Source organism: Elephantulus edwardii, unplaced genomic scaffold, assembly GCF_000299155.1.
Source record: "Elephantulus edwardii isolate Elephantulus edwardi_28Jun2011 unplaced genomic scaffold, EleEdw1.0 scaffold00089, whole genome shotgun sequence".
NCBI lineage: Eukaryota > Metazoa > Chordata > Mammalia > Macroscelidea > Macroscelididae > Elephantulus > Elephantulus edwardii.
In genome coordinates this window covers 4,901,302-4,913,625 of record NW_006399839.1, presented here as the reverse complement: position 1 = coordinate 4,913,625, position 12,324 = coordinate 4,901,302, and the positions used below count along the sequence as shown (strand labels likewise).

Genomic DNA, 12,324 nt, shown 5'->3' with positions numbered 1-12,324 from the left:
CTCTTGTCTCTCTTCCTCTCCTTTCCTCTCCCCCTCCCTCTCTCCTCTCCCTCTTTCTTCTCCCTCCTCTCCCTCTCTCTACCCCCCATGACATGCCCAAAATGTGAAATGAACTCTGCTTCCTTACCTCTGAGCAGCAGCATCTTTACCACCTGTGGGATCTTGAGTACTCCTCTCTACAGCTTCAACTCAAAGACTAGTTCGCCTCCTAGGCCTGTCTGTTGTTTGGATGGAAGTTGAGCAGCAGGAGTGAGTTTTCTCCCAGGTTCACAGGGTGCCTAGTCTCTGTTAGACCAGTTGGCCTGGCCACTTTTGTGTTTTTGAATGGCACTTTCAGAGTACATTTTTCCTCTCATGTTGGCTTCCTGGTACAAATGCAACCTTAGAATTATTTCCATGTCAGCTGGCCTCCTCTCCCTTAATCATGAAATAAATTTCCTCTCCCTTAATCATTAAATCATTGAGGGTAAGGTATGAATCGGACTGTCTTCTGCCTCAGTGCTCACATGATTCTGAGAATTAGCAAATGCTTTGTCTTGGAACTTTAGTTCACTGGAGAGGGTATAGGAGTTCTAAGAAATAAGACCACAGAGATAAGAAAGAGTTGTTTAAAGGCTTAACTAGTAACCAGTCACCACTGAGACACTTCCAATTCATGGTGACCTAGCGGGCCTATTGCCAGGAGTGACCAGTCCTTGAAGAGGGAGATCATGCTTGGGAGGGTGGAGGAACAATGCAATAAGAGGAAAGCCCTCAATGAGATGGATTGATCCAGTGACTCAGATAATGGGGTAAGTGTGTCAGAGACAGTAAGATTGGCACAGCATAGAGCAGGGTTCAGAGCTGTTGTACATAGGGTTGCTATGAGCCACAAGCAACTTGAGGACACACATTACAATAACCACCGATGTATTAGAGTAAGACTTGGATGACTTGGTGCCCGTGACCCAAGTCGTGGTCTTTTCAGTTGCCTCATGTACACATGCATGTGAAAGCTGAGCAGTGCAAAAGAGACAGAACAAGAATCGGTGTGCTTGGCCTGCGGTGTGGTGAAGAATGTTGAAGATGCTTCAGATGGATGGATCTTAGAAGGAGTGCAACCAGAACGTCTCTTAGACACAAGGACAGTGAGATGTGTCATCTTGGTTACCTCGGCCACATCAACAGTTGTTGAGTTCGTTCATAACAACACACAGAGTACAGCAATCCTCTAGCAAATTTCCAAGGGTATAAATACTTACAGGAGGAAACTGTCCCTGTTTCTTCCACCAAAGCAGCTGGTAGATTTAAACTGTTGACCTTTTGGTTGCCAGTTCAACACACTACAGCCCACCAGAACTCTTTTGGTCTTAAAAATAAAGATGTACTCCTTTCCTTTCGGCACTGTGGACGCAGCCGTGAGTAGTGCTAGGGTTCAGAAGAGGCTTGTCTCTAGTGTCCTCCACTGTGGCAAGAAGTAAGTCTGGTTGGACCCCAACGAGGCCAATGAAATTGCCAATGCCAACTCTCGCCAGCAAATCCGGAAACTGATCAAAGGTAGCCTGATCATCCGCAAGCCTGTGACGGTCCATTCTCGGCCGATGCTGGAAAAATACCTTAGCCCGCAGGAAAGGTAGGCATATGGGCATAGGTAAGCGAAAGGGTCCTGCTGATACTCTAATGTCTGAGAAGTTGACCTGAATGAAGGAGAGGAGGATTTTGTGCTGGCTGCTCAGAAGATACCGAGAGTCTGAAGAAGATTGATCGCCACTTGTGTCACAGCCTATACCTGAAAGTAAAGGGGAATGTGTTCAAGAGCACGCGAATTCTTACGGAACACAGTCACAAGCTGAAGGCAGATAAAGCCCGCAAGAAGCTCCTGGCTGACCAGGCTGAGGCCTGCAGATCTAAGACCAAGGAGGCTCGCGAACACTGTGAGGAGCTGCTCCAGGCCAAGAAAGAATAAATCATCACACTCTGTCTAATGAGGAAGAGACCAAGAAATAAAGCTCCTCTCCTGTCTGTACATAGTGGCCTGGGCAATTACATAGATCATTCAATAAAACAAGCCTTTATCTCCTGCTTAAAAAAAAAAATAAATAAAGGCATGACCTTGAAATACGCCAACATTAGTGGCAAATTAGTGGCTTTCTGTCAAATTCACTGGGAAACTTTGGAATGTTGGATTAGTAATATGCAAGCCATCTAGAAGAATCTGAGTGCCACCAGCTCTGTTAGCTTTTACCTCTGAGGGACATTTGACTGTGTCTGGAGGCATTTTTAGTTGTTACAGCTGAAGAAAGGCGTGGTGCTGCTGCCATCCTGTAGATGGAGTCCAGAGAGGCTACTAAGTATCTTACAACATGAGGGAGAGCTTCGTATCCCACCCCGAATATCAGTACTGTCAAGGTCAAAACCCCTGCGTTAACTGTATCTCTGCATCCTGTTGGTTACTGCCAATTGCCCATTGAGTCTAAATTAATCCACAGTTTTGGAGATTGCTTTTTGATTTGGAGATTTGCTTTTTGATCCGCAGGAGGAGATTGCTGGAACTCCATGGTGTAAGGGATCAAAAACCCCCAATCACAGGGTGTTTCAGGAGGCATTTCTGAGATTTCCAGCAGGGGGCAGTAGAGGAGGGGGAACTCCTCCACGTATCTCTCTTGGCTGCAGGGGTGTAGCAGGCAGGCTGAGGAAACCTGGGCATGCTTATGGGCTGTCAGTGGGATGACAGCCTAGGTTTGTTTCCTAATCAAGTGCAAGGTTTCAAGTGAATCAACTTAAAATACTTCCTAAAAATGTATAGGTGATAAGCAAGTCACAAGTACAGAAAAAGAGAATTTTTAAAAAGAAAAAACAAAACAAAACACCCACAACAAAACCTCCATGAAAATCATTGCCATGGAGTGGGAATGGACTCAAGGCTGACTCTCTAGCAGATTGACTGACTGCAAATTGCATGGGAAGAGATGGCCATCTTTGTACCACTGAGTAGACAGTGGATTTGAACCACTTGCCTTTGAGTTGGCAGCCTAACTGCTTGCCGCCAGACCATCTCTCTTACAGGGGAGTGCAGCTGTCCTTTTTCGGGGGGGGGAGCCTTGAGATTGCTCTGTATTTCAATTGTTATATCAATACTTTGCCAGCATCTGTGATATAAATATTATTTTAGAATTACATGGGACCCTCTTAACTGGAACCCGGCGACCTCTGTGTGTGTCGCCAGCCCTGTAACTCCCTGTCCCTTTCCTGCTCTTGAATCTCTTTTTGTGAGGAGCGCCCTTCTAGACTGAACACAGTGCTTGAGGCCTAATAAGGTGCTTGTTGGGAAAATGTGTGAAACCAAGGAATCAGAAAGGAAGCTTTCATTTGCTAGGGACAAAAGAGGGGCGACAAAAATCTAACTAGAAGTGATTTAAATGAAAAAGATAAATATATTCAGAGATAGTTGACTGTGGCTTTTGAAAATGTGTATTTCCACTGCAGCATTTTTATGTGTGCTGTTCAGTGACATTAATCGTGTCCATCATGTACATTCATTACTTTATCTTTCAGAAGCTCAGTGCTCTCTAAGTGATGACTTCCCCCTTAACCCACCTTCCCATCTCTTGCTATTAATAAACTTTAGTCTCAACTCTGACATTATTTTGTGTATTTGTTTTTTAAAATAATGTTGGATTGTGTTGACACACCCGTTGCAATTTCTATTCAGTAATCTCTACACAAATTGTTCAGCGTCATTTTTTGTTCTTGACAGTGTGAAACACTCATTCTGTTTTGGTTGTTCCAATTTCTTTCATCTAGTTTCCCTGTGCTCTTACATTCTCATCTATTGGAATGATTGTCAACTCTGTGGTCCCCCTGAGGTGATTTTTTTCAGAGGTGATGCTCTTTTATTTTGTGAACCAATCTGTTTGGCTAAAAGGTGATCCCAAGCTTTGTTGTCATTCAGAGATTAAAGAGAACCTCAGGGTAGTAGTCTTGGGGACTCCTGCAGTCTGAACTGGTCCAGGAAGTCTGATTTCTAAGAATTTGAGGTTCTGTTTTGCTTTTTTTGCCCATTCTGTTAGGGATCATCTATCGTGATCATGATCAGAAGGGCTGGTGGTGGTAATGGTTGAGCCCCGTCTTGTTCTTCAGGTCTTAGGGCAGATGTGGGCTGGGAGGCTTATTGAGTACTTTTCTTCTTGGAGTCTCTAGTTTCCTTCTTTACCTTTTGCTCTCAATAAGAAGAGACCGTTTTGTCTTAGATGGTCACCCACAAGGTTTTAAGATTCCAGACATTGACTATGGCATAGTTTTAATTTAGAGATTCATAATTAGATGTGGGCTATGATGTGTCCCTGCACTTTTCTCAGATCTGTCTCCTTCAGTGTGCAGACCTTGTCCTGAGAACTTTGCCTCTCATGTTGTTGTTGTTATGTGCCGTCGAGTTGTCTTGTACTCAAAGTGACTCTATGTACAACAAACCTAAACCCTGCTTTATCCTGTGACAATCTCACTGTCTGGCACACCTCTCTACACCCTTCCAAGCATGACGTCCCTCTCCAGTGATTGATCCCGCCTTGCAACATGTCCAAAGTATATCAGACAAAGCTTCAGAATCCTTGCCTTCAAGGAGCAGCCTCGTTTAACCCTCTCCAGGAGGAACTTGTTTGTTCTCCTAGCAGTCCGTGGTATAGTCAACACTCTTCTTCAACACCACAGCTCAGAGGCATCCTTCTATCATCCCTAGTCATTGTCCAGCTCTCATATGCAAAGACTATGGCCTGTATCAGGCACACCTTAGTCTCCAGACTGATATCTTTTCTCTTCAGTGGAAGCAAAATTAATAAGTCACTGAAGATTCAAATCTCACATCTACCCGAAGCAAACTCTGAGAAAGGGACGATTCTCTCCTCCCACCTCCCACCTTTCATTACATTATTTACACCAATTGGACCGTTTAGGATCACATGACCACTTTGCCCCAAGGATGGGCTGAAGTCTCTGAAGGTGGCATCCACTTCCCCAGAGCAACATTGCTCTTCAGATGGGAAATGAGGACTTAAGGGAAGGGGCTAGAGAAAGAGAGGATGACATCAGCATCAGCACATGGCTGATGACCGCTCTGAGAATGACGAGCAACAATGAGAAAGACTTGACCGGCCCAGGAACTGCCATTTGCAAACACAAGATAAGGACAGACACTGAGGACAAACATTTAGAAACCTTTGAAGCAATTTAGCATTTCAGCAACATGCAAGTGTGTGATTAGTGAACTCGTCTTGTTGAACAAGGTATAGACCATATAAAATTGGTTTGTGAGGGATGGAGGAAAAGAATGTCTTTCACCAGAGATTTTTTTAGATGTACTTGTTTAGATTCTGTGCCTCTTGGGTTGTGTTGCAAATAGGAAGAATGGCTATACTTGCTTGCAGGTTGAAATTATCATAGTGCCCCTGTCCAATCAATGTATGTAGTGATTAAAAGTGAAGGCTTTGGAATGAGGCTGTTTGAATCTTTCTTTTAACATTTTCTAACTTTGATACCATGTTCAAGGGACAGACAGAACAGAAAAGTAGTAAGATGGTACACAGCACCATGTTTATCTAAGACCTGGCTAGTTGTGGTAAGGACCTTGGTTTTTATCCTCCATGTAACCAGAAATGTGAGAGGAACAAGGGGGCTTCAAGCATGATAGTAGTATGATCTGATTTGTATCTATGAAAAATCCTTAACGTTGTGTTTATATGATATCTTAATCTCCAGTTTCTCTCAAAAGTCCACAAAATTAGAGTAAAAGGGGGGGGGGGAATTACATAGACCCATGCAGCTAAAGAGACCAGCAGAGGAGAAAGCATGAATGTCAAGAAATGTTTGGAAACAACTAACTTATAGAAACCTAATCATTTAAGTTTGGAGGAGAGAAATTCCAGCCAGCTCACCCGGTAGAACCATGGGAAGTGTCCGGAACCATGGGAGTTGAGGCCAAAAGGAGAAAAGGGAGAATTGATAAAATGTCGAGAGGATTTGACCTTAGGTTCTTATCCCTTCCAATAGCCAGCTCATCCCTTTCCAATACCTCTCCAAAGTCACAGGAGCTTATGGGCTTATTCTTTGGAGAAATTGAACCAGAGATCCCTGGACTCAGGGGATCAGAAATAGAAGTTGACAGGAGTAAAGTATTGTACTGAGTGGTGAGACACCGAAGCGAGCCCCCCCCCACGCCGGCAAGTAGAATGAGGGACCATTTTTCCTCCCACACACAGAGGATTCTGGGAGAAACAGAATAACCCCCAAGAAAAACCAGAAAATGCTGCCCTCTGGGTGACCCCAATTTCCAAGAAGATGAAATTCCTATGTGATCACATTTTATGGATTCTACTAGTTAACAAATAAGACTGATAACTAAAAGTTACCGATTGACTTTCTAGGGATTATTCTATTTCTGTCTTTAAAAAGAAATATATTTGGTCATACAATGATTGGCCACCGGTTTCGTACATGGAAAATATAGACGCCCAATGCAGCCAACAGAAATGAGAAGCTTGGAGAAAACAGATTTTATTACAAGTCAAGGCATCTCAACTCATTGCTGTCTAGTGAGAACCAACTCATACATGACCCTCCAGTGAGTTTTCAGAGGCTGTAAATTGCTTAGGAGGAGATTGCCCATCTGTCTCCTGCAGAGAAGCTGGTGGGTTTGAAATGCCTATCTTTATTTTCTACGTATGTGAGGCAAAAACAAGTGCCAGGGGACCTGGGTAGTCAACCTAAGAGAGACCCATGACCATAAATAAGGAACAACTCAAGTCAATAGTCAAGCATCATAGTTGAAGAGAAACTACAGTTGCTGCCAAGCCCTTGTGCACAATTGAAGTTCCAGTATAATTTAACTCTTGCAAAACTTAAATATTGGTAACACAAGCCTTATTGATAACAGTCCATTAAAACTTTTTTAAAATATACTACATCAATATTAAAAAGCTGCATTTTTCAATACAAGAAAAAAATAGATAGTTCACAAAATAAAGGTTTTTCTACCATTCGTGTAGCTGGCCCTCCAGCGGGTTGTCAGAGGCAGTTAATCGCAGGGGAGGAAATTGCCCATCTTCCCACAGAGCAGCTGGTGGATTCAAACCGCATGCCATTGGGATTAACTGCCTCTGAAAACCCGCCAGAAGGTCAACGATGGGTCAGTTCTGAGTCGACAGTACACAGTGGAACTTTGGTGACCTAAAGGTAAGAATCTGCGCTTCAATACCAAAGCGCTGGGTTCAAATCCACCAGCAGCACCACAGGAGAAGGATGAGCAGTCCCCTCCTGTGTGATTAACTATCAATGCTTCCGAAAACCCGCTAGAGGGTCAGCTATGGGTTGGTTCTGACTGGCTGGTACACAACCACAACGGTGCAGCCGCAGGAAGCTCTGGTGATGTAGTCCACCAGAGCTTAGATAATAGATAATAATAATTAGATAATAACCCAAAGGCTGCACCTCTCTGGTGGTTCAGATTACGTGGCTCTTCAGGAAAAAGATGGGCAATCTCCTGTGTGATGTGCGGCCTTGGAAACCCAGTGGAGGGCCAGCTATGAGTCAGTTCTGACTCAAACAGCAGTGAGGGGTTATTGAGGGATGTAGGGTGGGGGCGAGAAAGGTGTGCCTGCAATGACAGCGTCACAGGATTCCTTCTCTTTGGTTCTAATGCTGGATTCGTTTATTCTAGAGTGGTGGGCAACCTCAGCTGCAGCTCTTGTCTACTGTGGGCGGCAACCAATTCAGCTTTTTGTTTGTTGAATTAAGTTCAGGTCAACTTGTGACGTTCTGACCTTTCTCTGCTTCTTGGAAGCACTTCCAGCCTCCCTAGTGGCACTTTGTGGGGGTCCTGTGATGTTTGTCAAGGCTTATATATTGATAAAGTACATTGGAAAATACGTTGGAGCTGCAAGAGGTCACTTTGTGCTGTGATGCACAATTTATTGGAGAGGTGAACTGCGCACACAGAGATAATTAGTGCCACAAGGCATTTAAAAATAAGCTGCGTGTTAAGTGGATCCCTGCGGTTCAAAGCTGTGTTGTTCAAGGGTCAGCCATAGTTAATTTTTAAGCTGGAAAGTGTAGAGCTCAGAAACAGAAAAAGGGAGAGAAAGGAGAAGGTACAGGGTGAGGATGAGATGGAAGAAAGAAGAAAAGGAAACAGAGTCCATCGTAGATTCCATGATAAATATATATTAAATAACAGCAAGAAATAATTGTTATCTTTAGGACTCTGAGGCTCCGTCTGACATACTTTAGGCATGTTGCAAGGAGGGACCAGCCCTTGGAGAGGAACATCATGCTTGGGAGGGTGAAGGGACAGCACAAGAGAGGAGGACCTCAGTGAGATGGATTGACTCAGTGACTGGGGTGATGGGGAATGGGTGTGCTGGAGACGGTAAGGTTGGCTCAGGATAGAGCAGGGTTTAGACCTGTTGTATGTAGGGTTCCTGTGAGATGCAGGCAACTCGATGGCACATGATAAGAAAAAGTGTCTTAAAGATGGACATGAAATTATGGTGCTGTACTTAAGGGAGCTCTGGTGGATTACTGGTAAGGAGTTGCATTACTAACCCAAAGGTATATGATTTGAATCTGCCAGTTGCTCCCTGGGAAAAAGAGGGACAAGCTCTTCCTTTGTCATTTACTGCCTCCCATAACCCTCTGGACAGTTAGCTGTGAATCGGTTCCAACTCGACCGTACACACCACCACCAAAACTTAGGGAATAAATGTTACTTACTTGCCTCTAATAATGTGGCCATGATTACTCACTTAAATAATCAGTAACCCTGGAACAAAGAGAGGTCATAGAAAAAGAGAAAGAGTTGGAGTTTATGGCTGTGTGGCTGGAGGTTTAAACTCTAGGAGATACATTTTTCTTAACCTTCCAGAGTAGGGACAGGATAACCAAACCTATTACCACTGGTCTACTCTAATCCACAGCATCCCTCCATCAGGTCCGGAGGCTATAAATTCCATCAGGGGCAGACTGATTTTTTTTTAAATCTCTCTTGAAGTGGTTGCTGGATTCACACTTCTGACTTTTGAGTTAACAGCCCAGCATATAACACACTGGGACACCAGGGCCCTTTAAGAACAGGGTAGCTAATGCATACAATTAATCAAGCAGTAAGTAGCAATCTTAGAATGTTCTTTAAAATATGGATATCCATACCAGAAAAGACCAATCCAAGTGCTCAACAACAAATGAATGGCTAGAAAAACTATGGTACATTCACATGATAGAATATTATGCAGCACTGAAAAACAGTGATTCCTAAAACATTACACAGCATGGGGGAGCCTGGAAGACATTATGCTGAGGGAAATATTGCAGTCACAAAAGGACAAATACTGTGTAACACTGCTGTTATAAATTAGGACAGACATGGGGGGAATTGGGGAGCGAATGGGAGAAGAATGGATAGATAATGAACACTGCATTAGAACAGATGAGAGAAAGAATTGTACAAAAGGAATATATGATTAGACATTATATGTATGACAACAATCTGGAACAAAGACTGTATTGCATTACAGAAAGGGCTAGGGGTTGGGAGAAGGGAGGGGAAGAGAAAATGTGCAACAATAAAAAAAAAATGAAACATTTTCAATGTTTAGAAAAACCCAGAAAAGATAGCTCAAAGCTTTAGGCATGGTCTTGTCTGTATGTAGAGCTGGGCTGAGTGAGGGTCTATAGGGATTGATTGGGAATTGCTCATATTTTAATATACACATAGTAGCAACATTTTGCCTTTTAACTACTGATACTGTGTATCACTCTCATGGAAATAAAGATTAATTTGAAGTTAAAATGTCCCCTCCAGCTGCCAAATGCTCTGGAAAAGTAAGACTGCAGTAGACGGGGAGATGGAAGCAGCTAATCCAGTGCCCATTTTGTGTGATGTTTAACTTTGCCAATAACACTGAGTAATCACTTGACTTTAGTTTGTGCTGTGCTTTGTAACCTTGTTACTCAACCAGAGGATGAAATCTGTTTTATTAACAAGCTTCGTATTTTGCCATCATGGCCAGAACTGGGTCCCGCCACCATTGAGTTTTCTGCTGCTCTGTTACACTTTGCTCCTTCCCATTCAGCAGCGGTGCCTGAGATGTGAAAAAGCCATTGAAATTCCAGTCGTGTCTCTCCTGGGTTCGGTCTGATTTTCAGAAATTGCAGTAAATCAGTGGCACTGAAAATTGGCCTACTTCTTTTTCTGGGGGTGTTGGTTTGGCTTGATGAGAAAGCAAAAACAAATGGCGTTTATAAATGTAGCTAATCAGGAAGTTAAAGAGAGGTTAAACCTAATGGATTAATCAAGTTCCTCTGGGAAGTAGAAAGGAAAGGTGGGAGGGAGAGAAGAAAGGCACAATGTGCAGGCTTTTGTCCAGAATTGATTTAATAAGCTCTTCCTTGGAGTCAGCTCTCTTGAGTGCCTGGGACTATTCCCGCCCCCCCCCCCCCCCCCCCCCCCCCCCCCCCCCCCCCCCCCCCCCCCCCCCCCCCCCCCCCCCCCCCCCCCCCCCCCAACTTGCCCATCCCTTCTTGTTAGGGAATGGAGAATCACCCAGTTTTAACATCTGGTGTGTTCAGTAGGGAGGAGAGAGTGCCAGCTGCCAGAAGACCTTGTCTCTTATTTCTGATGTTACCATTTGCTCTTGGTGTGACCTTGAAGATGTTCCTTCACCTTTTAGGCTGATCTGATGATGATCATTTTTTTTTACCTGAAAAAAGGGGATATGTCCCATTGTCCATCATAGTAGGATTTGCAAAGGTCAGTAGAGGTGATAATGGGTCTTTCACCAACCCCTGCAAGGTCTTTGAGGTCAGAATGGGGGGAGGTATCTTGGCCTTGGAGGGCAAAAGGGTGAGTGTCTTGCAATGAAGCTGGTCGTCATTTTTCTAGAAGCAAAAACTAATAAATAAGACTGTTTAAATGTAACCTCAAAAGATAGGGCAAGGTTTCAGTTTGACATTCAGAAAGTCTTCATGAGTTGCAGTCAGTTCAGTGGCACCTAACAATAACATGACATAAATTGGTTATTGCTTCCCACTACCCAGTCTCCTTTCTCCCCACGATTCCAGAGTCTTGGACAGTATGCCTATCTAAAATTCTGCATTTCCCAGCTTCTCTTGCAGTTAGCTGTGGCCACACTTTGGGTGATGAAATATAAGTGGAAGATGTACTTGTTACTTTCATGAAAGCTCTTGAAAGGACCACCGTTTTGCTCTTCCACTTATGTTGTTGACCGAGATAAAGGAGAGACAGGGACATGGAGAATGAGGGGGAAGAGAGATCGAAGCAGGGGACGAACAGCTCAAAGACTGCAGCCTCGAGTCTGGAATCTCTACAGATTGAATCTCTACAGATTTTATTGAGACTTGCCAGGCGGTAAATCACAGAAAAAATTATTTACTAATGCAACTATGTCTCTGCTCACATTCTTTTGCTTATCTCAGGAAGGATGGATTTATAAGCACAAGCTTGGAGGGGGGCGTGGCACCAACTAATCTGACAGGAATGCCTATCTCCTGAGATCTCTCACAGGAGAAATGCCGCCTTCCTCCTTGTGATCTGCTACAAGAGGATTTTGGCTTGTTTTGTGCCTCCTTTAGTTCCTGTTTATGCATTTTGTTTAACTTTAGGCTTTCCACACATTGGGTTGGCCCTCTTTTTGTATCTTCAAACATAGGTATGATGAGTAAGACCTCTAAAGCCATTTTTGAACCCTAAGGAGAGAAACTATGGGTCAGGGTGGTGGAAGAGTCTTAAGGAACTGAATTCACTGAAGACTCACAAATAGCTCAGCAGCTTTAGAATCCGTACCTCAACATGTCCTTTCTCTTCTTTTGTCTGCTACTCTGTTATTCTCATTGAACCTATTCCTAATGATACACTACCCGGGCATGAGTCCTGGGAACTGTCGCCTGCGTCTGAGCGCAACACCAAGTCCTAGTCAGCCTTCTGTTAGTTGCTGTCTTAATGGCTGTATCTCATTGGTCTTACATATAACCGAACAAAATGTTTCCTGTTCCTGTGCCATCTTGATGATTATTGGTATACTTGTGGTGTCAAAAACCTTGAAAACTGGCTTTTCTATCCGTTGCATTCGCCCTCATTGGGGACATGGTCTCAAGCTACCTCAGCTTCAGACACATGGTCTTGCAAATCAACAGCTGTGTGACCAACATAAAAGAGCACTTTCCGTATTGTGAAAAACAGTAGTGAAGAGAGAGTAAAAAGAATGTGAGAGACAGTGGCTAAGTGTAACCCAACGAACCCCGGAGATGGAGCCACAGTTGAAAGGTTTTACTTGCTGGATT

General features: G+C 43.8%; 1 pseudogene; it reads left to right on the top strand.

Moving 5' to 3' along the window:
* The first annotated feature begins 1,361 nt into the window (after positions 1-1,361).
* LOC102859716 overlaps positions 1,362-12,324 on the top strand; it is a 37,040-nt pseudogene continuing 26,077 nt past the window's right edge.